The following is a 12,632-nucleotide window of genomic DNA, read 5'->3' on the forward strand; positions in this document are numbered from 1 at the left end:
GTTCGGGATGTCCGTGCCCCCCGATCAGGAGTAGTCCGGGTCTTCTCGTCTGCCGTGGTCACCCCAATTATCCACGGTGAGCATAATGCGGTACTTTTCCCGTGTAGTTTTCTATGGCTGCGTCTCACTTCCTGTTTACTTCGGTGACGTCACGCCCCTAAGGACCCTGGGAATTGTAGTTTTTCTCCGGGTCCTTCATGATGCACTTCTGATTCTTTTTCTGCTGCGTCGTTCTGCGTCGTCCGGTTGTTTTAATTTTTTTTTTCAGGGGTTGTGGGGTCCTTTCTGTGGTTGTGAAGGCTGGCAGACCTCGTTTGGACAGGTTTCTCGTGCTGGCTGAATTTATCGTGGCTTTTAGCATTTGTTTTCTATTGCTGTTTTGTTCTTTGGGAGCTGTGTGTAAATCTTGATTGTCTTTAATTTGATGCTGGCTTTATTATGGCGTTTCTTCTGTTTGTTTTCTTCGTTGTTGTAGCTGCTGGTTAGTTAGAATGTGAATCAGTGTCTCTTGGACCCGTCTCTGCTCTGTGGACATTTTTCCCTATGATTGGTCTCTCTTATGCGTCTATGGCTCATTTTATTCACTCTGCGATCCTCGTTCATTGCCCCCGCATGTTCTGCATCTGGTTCTGCTCCGCCTGTTTTTCCCCGCTCTGTGTACCCCAGTGGGTCATTCCCTGGCTTCAGGGACTTGCGTCGGCCGCATTGGTGAGTGTGTCAGTCTCGTCGCGGCCTTGTTTTCTCGGCTGGACAGTTAATTTGTTATTCTCTCTCTAGTTGGTTGGAGGTTTGTGGGGGCTATGTGATGGATTCTTCCGGGGCATCGTTTTCAAAGCTGCCACTGAGGGTGGCCCCTAGGAAGTGTTCAGGTTGACGTGACTTGATCTGGACCTGCTAGCGCCTCGCAGTTAATCTTCTGGGCATCAGTGGCCTGGTTCCCCATGCGCCTTCAGGATTGGTATATGTTTTCTTCAGCTCCCCATGCTGTCTCCACGAATTTCCTCCGAGCGCGATATAAGGCTGAGGATGACTGTCACTGATGGTCTCACTGTTCTGCCTCTATGCCTCTCAGTGGCGTCTCTTGGCCTTCAGTTGGCGCTCGAGGTGTTTGTCGGTTTGCCTTTCCGTTGTCGTGGCAGTCCTCATAAAAATCGACTTTATCGCCCTGTACTGGATATTTGTAGGCGATGGGTGCCCTTCATTTTGCATGTTATTGATTATTTCTTGGTGGCCAACTTTACTCTGTATCCCTGGTCTTTTGAATCTCTGTGGAAAAACTTTATTTTCAAAAAATTGGGTTTCCACGTTATCTATAATGTATGGTCCTCCACCCGTCCGGATTTATTTTTCTTCTATAGATTTGGGTGGTTCATTGATGCTTGTCTCTCCCCATTATGTCATCTCTAGCTTTTGTGCAGCATGTTATTTCTTCGAATTTTGGTTGGATATGATTCGTCAATGATCGGGCCACCTGACATTTGCTGTAGCTTTGGTCCTGTGGTCATCCGTTCATCTTGTGTTCTTGTTCTGGGTAGTTCGATCCTGGGCCACGTGTTCCTGTTCTGGATTTTCGTGTTTTGCGTTTGATCTTTCCCTCTCTATGCCTGGAGTGGTTTTGTGATACCTGTTGTGTCTTCAGGCTCCCTCCACTTGTTCTCCTGAGTCTGCGCCTTCTGGTTTGGGGGAAAAGGATTTAAGAAGAGTGGTTTGTGTTTGTCCGGCCGCCGGAATCTACAGCTCTGATGGTTTTTAAGGGGTCGTCCGGTTATTTCATCCTTGGAGATTATATTAAGGCTGATTCAATATTGAATGATAGTATTGTGTCATCGGTTGACTTGGTTAATGTTTAAATAACACCTTGAGCAACTTCTACCCTGACCGTAGGAAATATATCACTTGCGCTCTCAAGCTTAGTTCAAGAGTTAAATCTTGTGTCCACAAGTCAGTCTTCCATCTGCCTTGTTTAAGCAGATGACACTCTGCTAGATGCATCCCCATTTAGAGGCTTGTTATACTCCGCCTCTAAATGCTTAAGGTTCAGTCTAGCACAAATACTATCAAAACCTATGATCCCTCATGGCTCTCAAGTTCTCTTTTGCAGTATCCAGTCGCCCTTGGCTAATTGAAAAAATTTTGAGAACCACTAATATCAAATACAAGGCATCAAATCCAGCCGAGCTGTAATCCTTTGCTACGTGGGATGTTGACCTTCCTCATCTACAAATCTCCTTGGCTACTCTTCCCATCTACTACTCCTACTCCTCGATGGCCTCCTGAAGGTGCGTCCCTCTGAACCTGTCAAAGGTTACTTTTCTCATCATTGGAGTATATAAAAAATTGGTGTTAAGATTTCGTGCAGGTCATATATTTCACTATCATTTCACTGTTGGAATTTGTAATTATGGTGGTTTCTAGGGTGCGATAAATCCACAATGGGTCTTTACCTTAACTATCTACTAAATTTCACTTTCTCAGATTTGTTTTTTGAAAAGCACTGTTATTTAATTTATCTCAATCATTTTGAAACTGATCAGTTTCTGGGTTATTTATATATTCTTGTCAAGACTAATACTGCTTTGTTTTTATCTATGCATCGCATCCTGAGCCTGCGAACCCCTACGCCCCGATCAGTTTCTCCGTTTCCAGGAAATGATGTCACCCATGCATTCCTTGATCTGGTGCTGCGACGATGACTGCTCGACGTACCTATTGCTGCACTGAAAGGGACGGGGCGTTGGACCTCCTCTGCATTCCAATGACACTTCTGACTGAATTAATTAATCAATGTCAACCGCAGAATGAATGTGAATTCTTCAATTATAGATGTTAAAAGAAAATTATAGCCAGGTGGAAGCCTCAAAAATTTAGGTTGCTCTAAGTTGTATCATAGTATGCGCGGAGCTCGAATCTGGTTCTTAAGCTCATTTGTTTGTAGTATGCCAATGAAGCATAGTAAATATGGGCGTTGAACTCGTTCTTAATATTGAGATGGAACCTCAATTATATGATGTTCCTTGAGCGCTTATAATTGGTATGCCAAATGGAGAAAAATTATGGCTATTAAGCTCGTTCGTGGTACTGTCGTTGGGAGCTTCAAAATAATGGATGTTACTTAAGCGCGTGTATATATAGTTGCCAAAATGGAAGAGTTTATGGCCATCAAACTTGTTCTTGGTTTAATAGAAGTTCCAATAATGGCTGTTAAGCATGTCATACGCCATCGGAAGCTTTGGATTGGATGTTAAGTTAGTGTATCATACGGGTTGTTTGGCGGTTTAAATTATAGTTCTGCACAGCGTTTTGCGGAAGTGAGCTTACGTTCTAAGATCACGTATAAGTAATTTTATGTTGGCTCCCCTTTTATTTCTTTCCCTCTCTCTTTCAGATAGTATGTTCCTCTAGTTGTTTCCACGAACGGGAGCGACCCTACGGTCAATGGTGCCGGGTCACACATAGCAGATCCACTAGATAGCATGTCCCCTTCGTGGCGCTGTACTCGAACGGGGCGGCCCAACGGTCAATGGTGCCGGGTCACACATAGCAGATCCACTAGATAGCATGTCCCCTTCGTGGCGCTGTACTCGAACGGGGGCGGCCCAACGGTCAATGGTGCCGGGTCACACATAGCAAATCCACTAGATAGCATGTTCCCTTCGTGGCGCTGTACTCGAACGGGGGCGGCCCAACGGTCAATGGTGCCGGGTCACACATAGTAGATCCACTAGTTAGCATGTTCCCTTCGTGGCGCTGTACTCGAACGGGGGCGGCCCAAACGGTCAATGGTGCCGGGTCACACATAGCAGATCCACTAGATAGCATGTTCCCTTCGTGGCGCTGTACTCGAACGGGGGCGGCCCAAACGGTCAATGGTGCCGGGTCACACATAGCAGATCCACTAGATAGCATGTTCCCTTCGTGGCGCTGTACTCGAACGGGGGCGGCCCAAACGGTCAATGGTGCCGGGTCACACATAGCAGTCATACTGGGAAATGAAATGAAAATGGAATGCTGCCGAAAACACACCCCATTTTATTACACACTGATTATACATTCACATTTTCTCTTCTTCTGGATGATTTTAGTGTTGGGGGTTTTGTTACCCGAAAGTTTTATGGAAATTTTATGGAAGTTTTATGGAATTGAACGGAGCCTTATGCCAAACGAAAATATGTGAATGCCAACTTAAAGAATGTGGAAAAATGTCAAATAAATATTTCTTACTGCAAGAGTTGTCTGACTGAAATGACGATTTATCGTATTTCGGGCAGATACTCGAAGCAGTGTTTTCAGGTAAATACCCCAGGGCGGTTCAGTTAATTAACTCACCTGCTCAGCGTCCTATTTAAGCCAGGTGCGCAGTTGTTCATTCTTTCTTACCTTCAGCGCTCATTCTTCGCCCCACCCTCCTCCCCGGCTTCCACCTGTGGGCTCCGTAAAGGGGGGTTTTGTTACCCGAAAGTTTTATGGAAATTTTATGGAAGTTTTATGGAATTGAACGGAGCCTTATGCCAAACGAAAATATGTGAATGCCAACTTAAAGAATGTGGAAAAATGTCAAATAAATATTTCTTACTGCAAGAGTTGTCTGACTGAAATGAAATTTCGGTCGTTCGTGATACATGGGTGATAAACGATATTCAATTCAATTCAATTTTATTTTATTTATATTGCCCAATATTACAACAATAGTTGTCTCAATGGGCTTTATACTGGTAATTGTATAATAAACATAAAATCATAAAGAACATGAAGTTATAGAATTTAGTAGGTAATGGCTAAACTAAACAGACTAGGCTAAACTGGGCATCCATGACCGTTCCACATAGGTCTAACAGACTTTTCACGCATTTACCACTGATGTATAACCTTTATATTACGTCTACGGTGAACATATCACGTTCAAATTATGTAATTAAGGCATGAATCACTAATGAATTGCATATAAATAATGCAATAATCGTGCACAGTTCACATGGATTTACATGTTCTTTGTGTGATTTATTAGTACTTCGTCTGTGGTTTTAACATCGTTCATTCGTGATACATCTGTGAAAATTTCATGTAAAGACCGCAACTTTTCTATCTTTTTCTACGTATGTTCAGATATGACCAATTTTCATCCATGATGAGTCACATTGCAGCAACTCAATGCATTTAGGCATATAGACATGGTCCAGACAATCTGCTGCAGTTCAAATTGAGCATCAAAATGGGGAAAAATGACTGAAGTGACTTTGAACGGGGCATGGTTGTTGGTGCCAGACGTGCTGATCTGAGGATTTCAGAAACTGCTGATCTACAGGGATTTTCAACCACAACCATCTAGGGTTTACCGAGAATAAGAAAAAGAGAAAATTTCTGGTGAGCGGCAGTTCTGTGGGGGGAAACGCCTTGTTGATGCCAGAGGTGCAGAAGAGCATCTCTGAACACACACAACACATCCAACGTTGACGCAGATGGGCTACAACAGCAGAAGACCACACTGGCTGCCTCACCTGTCAGCTAAGAACAGGAAACTGATGCTACGATTCACACAAACTCACCAAAACTGGACAATAGGTGGTTGGAAAAACGTTGTCTGGTCTGATGAGTCTCCATTTCTGCTGCAACATTTGGATGGTGGAGCCAGAATTTGGTGTCAACAACATGAAAGCATGAATCCATCCTGGCTTGGATCAACAGTTCAGACTAGTGGTGGTGTTATGGTGTGGGGGATCGTTTTTCTTGGCACACTTTAGACCCCTTAGTACCAGTTGAGCATGGTCAATGTTACAGCCTACCTGAGTATTGTTGCTGACCGTGTCCTTCCCGTTATGACCCAAGTGTACCATCTTCTGATGGTTACTTCCAGAAGGTGCCATGTCATACAGCTGGAATCTTCTCACACTGGTTTCTTAAACATGACAATGAGTTCACTGGACTCAAATGGCCTCCACAGTCACTAGATCTCAACCCAGTAAAGGAACCTTTGGAATAGACATCTTTTTCTTTAGAATTTTCTATCAGAATTGAGGAGAAATAGTTTAGTGTGCCAGAATCAACATTTAATTTTCAGAGCTGAGACTTTAAAGTTTCTAAATTTGGGGATAAACTGGAACATGGATGGTAAGCTGTAAAGTCATCCCCCAACATAAGAACTTCACCAAATGGATGTTCTTGCAGCTGCATGAGGGCCGCAAAGTGTTAAAACACTAAAACGTGAGACAGTCCAATGCAGGCCGTTTTAATGGGGCTTTCGTGGATCAGACGTGTTTCTAAGTCCACAAAACGATTGATGATATTAGCTTGAAACATGTCCTTGCTGCCGGTCAGTTTCTGCACTAAAGTAAGGCTCTGCAGCTCCGCTTTCTGCCACTTGTGAGCAGTCATGAAACATCTTATCATCTCGTCTTTAAAGGTTTCCATCTAAAACATTCTCTTTCTTCTCATCTCAGCCGAAGCGAGGCTTTAGGACGACAAACATGCAGCTGAGGCTCCTGATTACAAGCTTTATTTATCAGTTCTCCCAAAGTAGGAGGCCACGAAGGACTCCTTGCTGTTGCGTTCAAAGACATTTTTAAATGTTGCTCCTTTGGCAGCAGAGATTTTTCTCGTTTTGATTTGATCAGGATTGAAATGATCAAACTATAACTTGCAGAAGGTTTTATTTGTGTTTTGTCTACAGTCTTTCTTAAGCCGAGTGCAGATTTGCATGATCAAAGATTGAGGTGTTCCTGCAACTGAGCTGCTTTTTCAAAGTGAACATCAACAACATTCAGTTGATAACTAAAAAAGTTTAACGCCTATAGAAATTTCAAACCAGGGACTTTTTGCCTTTTGCTTTTCTTCTCATTCTGGGCCCAAACTTTTCTGCTCTTGATGTCAAGGACACATCTTCTGTGATCACAGATTTACAGTTCTCACTTTCTTTCTAAGATGACAAGATGTTGTCTTTTGAAGATGTCATGCTTTGATCCGTCTCTCTCATTGGAGTGGACAAACTTTACAAAGTTTAGACTAGAGTTATGTCGTTGGAGTGTTTCTTTCATCATAACTGCAATTAGCAGAGCCTCTTGATGTGGAAGAAAACTGGCCTGTTTTTTGGTGGTCTTGGCCATTTCTCCATGTTTTTACCAGACTTACAGAATGCTAGTAGAGCCGCGAAGTCTAATAATTTACGTGAATATAGAGGAAAGCTCTTAAAGAGCTTTTAGCATCACAAGCACTAGATTAAATTTAGATGTTCTTGCATGTAGCTGAACTTTTAAAGCTCGTGTTGCTCTCAGTTTTTGCTAATAGTGCTGTCCTGTCACTCATTTTTTTGAGCGAATAATAAATTATGACCTATATTTTATTGCTCTAATTAATCTATTGTTAATCTAACTTAATTTCTCATTCTGAGGAATTTTGTTTGTGACATAATAAAAGACCAAAATATGGCTAAAAAAGTGGCTTTAAAAAATGTTTTATTATAACAGACTACCAGCCTTTACTTTTACACCACTGAGGGGTGTTTTTTTCAGTCTTAAAGGAATTAAGAAAAAAATAAAACATCAGGTCCACAGTGCCCTGATACAACTCATTAAAAACAATAGAAAGACTTTTCTGAGCAATTTAAATAATATTGACCTTAAAATTTTTATTAATACTGTCATATGTTTACATAGGTCACGTAATTCCACAATTTTTCACAACAGCAAGACAGTGGAAGAGACACAAGTGATTTTTACAAGCATGTAACAAGCGTGATGAAGGTTAAGGCCACAAATTAGAAGCTGCAAAGGAAATGGGATCAACGTTACCTTTTTGCTTCTCTGTAGGACGGCTGCAGGTGGGTTACCCAGTTTACATCAAGCATCAGGTTCAAGAAGTTGGAAGCTGAAAACAGAGAATCAAGGGGGAAAAAAAAGGTTTTCGATAGAGGTAAAAAAGTGGCTCACATGCAAAAAACGGGAGTGATTTACAAAAAGTTTTAATTTCCCCTATACTAAGCAAATTATTTTATATACAGAAGTTTATGGAGACACATCTCTTCTCGTGGATCTGTCTGCACAATCCTTAAATGTCCACAAGAGACATCAAATCCTCCAACACCATGGTTCCACAAAAATCCACACTAAGGAACCTCAGAGTATGTTTTGAATTGCCACACGATTGAACATCCTTTACAGGAAATCCCAAATAAATAATTGAGAGTCTGTTACATACCTGCTGCACTTATCGGGAGTCTTCATGCAGTTTCATCTGCTGCTCTTCGGATGAAAGAAATCTTTCCGGATTACTGCAGTGTTTTACTCACAGGATTGAAATCCATTCTTCTAGCATAAAAACAGTAAGCAGCCCTTTCTATGCTTGTCAGCTGGAACCACATCCTGTGGAAACTCTAAAGGGATTTATGTGGAGAAATGGGATGAAGAGTAAGGATGCATGCTGGTGATGAATTCTCATTTCTATTTAAGTGACTGAGCAAAGCAGCTTCCATTAGGTTTTCCTTCCCTATACAAGCATGATGTGTCTTCTTTTGGGAGTAAACATTCTGATTCTCCAAATACTTCCATGCATTCATAATTCAACGGCGTTTCTGAGGGAATCTGGTTCTGTTTGTGCTGAAGAAAAACTGTTCTGAGGTTTTTATGGTCCACAGAGCTCAAACTCAACTTTATTCCCATTTCACATATTCATTCTACCATTCATCCAGAAGAAAGAGTTATTGGTGCACAGCAGAATCCTTCTGGAAAGTGTTTGTCATGTTTACCTTATTCTGAATCAGCATTTCTGCAGAACATAGCAATCCTTCACAGAGTTGATATATTCATGGGGTAATTTTTCAGATGGATGCAGAGGAAAAAGTCTGATAAACACACGAAATCATTATTTTTTTACCCTGTAAAGGGAGAATTGACAGAAAACTTTTTGGAATTAAGACACCTTTGATGAAATCCACAAAAAAATAATTGCAATGTCGTGTTTTTTATTAGAAATATAGATTGCATCAATTATGACACATTGGGTCTTTGCTCACAACAACGTTAGTTTAAGATTTTTTGCTAGAAGTGAACTAGACAAATGCCTAGAGCCTGTCTAAATGTCTAAAGAGTAGCGATAAAACATTCAGATTTGATTGATGGAGCATTTTTTTAACAAAGTGTTACAAAGAGAAGTACATTAGAAAGTTCAGAGACTCACATTCCCCCCTACTCAGACCCCATGAATAATAACTAAATCAAATCCAATATTAAACAGATAGAGATGCAATTAGGATTTTGGTAGAAGGAAAGACTTTTATGATCCAGATCACATTTAGGTTTGAACACTAAAAGTAAACCAACTGACTGTGTGTGATGATGATGTCACGCCTGTGGAATGACCGAGTGTGAGACTGAGCGTTCTCCGCGATGATCTCAGTACCATCACTGTGTTCTGTAGGGGAAGGAGACGGTTTTTTTGTTGTTGTTTTTTTATTGAATGCCAGCTTTTGCCAGCATTCATCATTCTCCAGTCTTCCCAACTGAGTCCACAGACCAGCCTGGGAATGAGTGGGACTTCCTGAAGGCTCGCCAGCTTCTTCCTCTTTATCTCTGTGATGCTGCTTCTCCAGCAGACCACTCCAAAAGAGATGACTAGAGCCAGCACTGCTCCTCAGGAATGCCCCCCCCCCTCTCAACCCTTTTTCTTTCTTTTTTTTTATTTCAATCCAGTTTGTCGCCCAGGTACAGAGAATTTGAGAACCTGAGATCCTAATGTTAGGTCTCTACATTTTCACCAGTAAGAGAATCTGAGAGAATCTGCAGAAATGTATCACATCTGTTCAGTTTTTGCAGTATTGATCTGGAAGGGTTTAGTCCACAACACTTAAAGAAAAGGAGAAAACAGCTCATGAGTAGTGCTACATTCACACCACCCTCACAATGTGCGTTTAAGCAAGACCTATCAATGAAAAGTCTATGTAAATGCTCATATATACGTGAAAACTTTCACATTCACATGTAGCAAGTTTTTGAGTCCTTTAACAGCCTCTACGTACAAAATTTGCAGCCATTGAACGCGCATTAAAAGTAAACCAGTTGAACCTTGACCTATCAGGAACTCGAATTTTGTAGTGACATTTGGATGAGTGTCAACTGTTGGAAGTTTGATTTTGGAGAAAATATTCATTGCAGTTTGTGGCAAGAATTCTATGACACCAAGTCTTTCACATATCGGAATAGAGCTGTGAAAGAAAAAGCCTGGAGCGCATTTTCCACAAAGAGCCCAAAAACAGACTTTAAAACTTGACACGAGAGTTTTGAATGCGGAAGCCTGGAACATGCATATAGGCATTTACTTGGGGTGGATTCAGACTGGAAAATTCGTTGGTCTGGCAGATTGGTGGTGATATGCTCTGTGTGTGTGTCATAGTTTTTTTTCTTCTGAAAGTCTCAGTTTGAAGAGAAAAACTTTGGAAATGATGTGTGTATGTTTGTGTGTGTTGCTCTGCACATGCAGGGACTTTCTCAGCTGTAGCTACAGCACAACATCCACTTTTGCCTCTTTATTGCTGTTCATTTACATGCATGCGGAGTGATGGCAGATGAAACAGTGAACCTTTGTCGAAAAGCAACCAGCGGTGATCCTCTAATGAATGGCTGTCTCATCCCTGACATCCCTGCTTGCAAGCTTGTGGTTGAAATATTTGGGTGACACAAAAAGAAGAGAGTTAAGGATGGGGGGGGTGGCAACAAACTGATAAAGCTGCTGTGCTGAGCTGCCAGCGGGAGGTCTTTCAGTTGTCTCTAGGAAAGCAGTTGAGAACGGAGGGGGAGCGGGGCGGATTTGTGGCTGCAGAGCTCCGAGTAAACTCTATCTTCTGAAAAACGACAACTATTCTGCCCGATCAAAAAGCTTTATTGAAATGCAAAGCCTTGCTCTTTCTGTGTCTCACAAATACAAGCCAGTGTTTAAAAGCAGAATGCATTACATGCGTCATTACGCTACACAAATTACATGTTTAAACACAAGCCGAGATTCCGCAGAATCACATAATTAGGTCTCATTACTGTCATTGTGAAAAATGAAAAACTAATGTAGCCGGGAAGATTATCGTCGTGAAAGTGCAGCACAAAGGCTCTCTGGGCGATGAGGATTGTCTTTTTCCTGCTAGTTTTCTGCAGATACGAACCCATCTGTTGCACCCTGAACCCCATGAACTACAGCTTCTTTCATGGTGTAACTGTAAAAAAAAAAGAAAAAGAAACGGAGCGGGGGGGGGGGGGGGGGGGTTGGCAGAAAAATAGATCATCTCAAAATATTTGTTGTTCTACTTGAGAATGTATTTTGTGGACGTTTTTGCTCATGGCTTTTAAAATCTCAATGATTTCATTTCATATAATTGCGCACTCCGATTTATTTTTACTTTGTATGTTGTGCAGAGTTCTTTGCTGTCAATTTCAATAAGGAGAGATCTTTGGAATACTAATAAAAAAAAAAAGATTTATTTGTGATACAACAAAACATGCATGGGTCCTTGGTGGTTAGGTTCCGGGGCCGATGGTGTCCTGCATGCTGGTAGGATGAGCTCAGACCAAAGAGGAAAAAACTCCAGTGCCTAAACACGGATGGTGGCTGAGGGGCAGTCCATGACAAAGCATCGGTCCAAGAGGAGGATGGGGGCGGAGTTCGGCCAGCAAAAGCGTCTATAATTTAAAATAACTTCCCTTTCATGGGATAAATAAAGTCTTATCTAAATAAAGTCTTAATAATACAATATAGATTAATATATATATAATGATATATTATGTATTATATAATGTATATAATATAGAGATTAATGTCCATGGATTTTAAAGCCAAAATATGATTACAGATATAAGTGCAGAAGTTGGTCCATTGGACCAAATAGAGCAGGAGATGGAGAACACAGATTGTTGCAGTAAGGAGCATTTTTGGTGGTGGTAGAGTAATGGTATGGGGAAGAAGGAAAGGAAAAAGTCTATGTAAACACCTGTAAATGTGCTTTTTCTGGCTTCTGGGTTCTAAACTCTTCGGTTCACGTGTTGCTACGCAGGTTTCCATGACCGTTTTCTGGCTCAATGTGCAACACGTGTGTCCAATGGATGCACGCCGACAGTGAAACCAGGTTGAACTTCAACCAATCAAGGACTCAGAGTTGGCAGGGACGTATGGATGACGTCCCTTTTAATTCATGGAAGTGGCAACTGTTTGAAAATTGATCATGAAGGAGAATTTAATAATTGATCAGGTATCAGAATATCAGAATCGAGCCGTGAAAGAAAAAAGTCTGGAGCGAGACTCACAAGATAAAGTAAATTTTGGAGTATTTAGCTGAAAAAAGATTTTCAAATCAGTGGAAATCCAACATCAGTACAATCTGACCAACACTTACAGGACGATAATCTTAACTCCCAATCGGCTGATGGAAGCCTCAAACACTTGGAAGTGGAAAGTAAAGTAAAATTAGGTAGATTACACGGCAGCAGGGAAGTTCCCTGTCTGCAGACACACAAATAGTAAAAGGAGGGGAGGAGTATGCTTATCACTTCATGGCTTCATATGGTCATGGAGGTGTTGCCCGTGCTCCAACTGGTCCTGATATGTGTGTCCATCTGGATTTGGGGTCCAACCAATGAGGTCTGCTCGCTCCTGTCATGCCACTG

The sequence above is a fragment of the Oryzias latipes genome, chromosome 3 (assembly GCF_002234675.1).
Source record: "Oryzias latipes chromosome 3, ASM223467v1".
Taxonomy (NCBI): Eukaryota; Metazoa; Chordata; class Actinopteri; order Beloniformes; family Adrianichthyidae; genus Oryzias; species Oryzias latipes.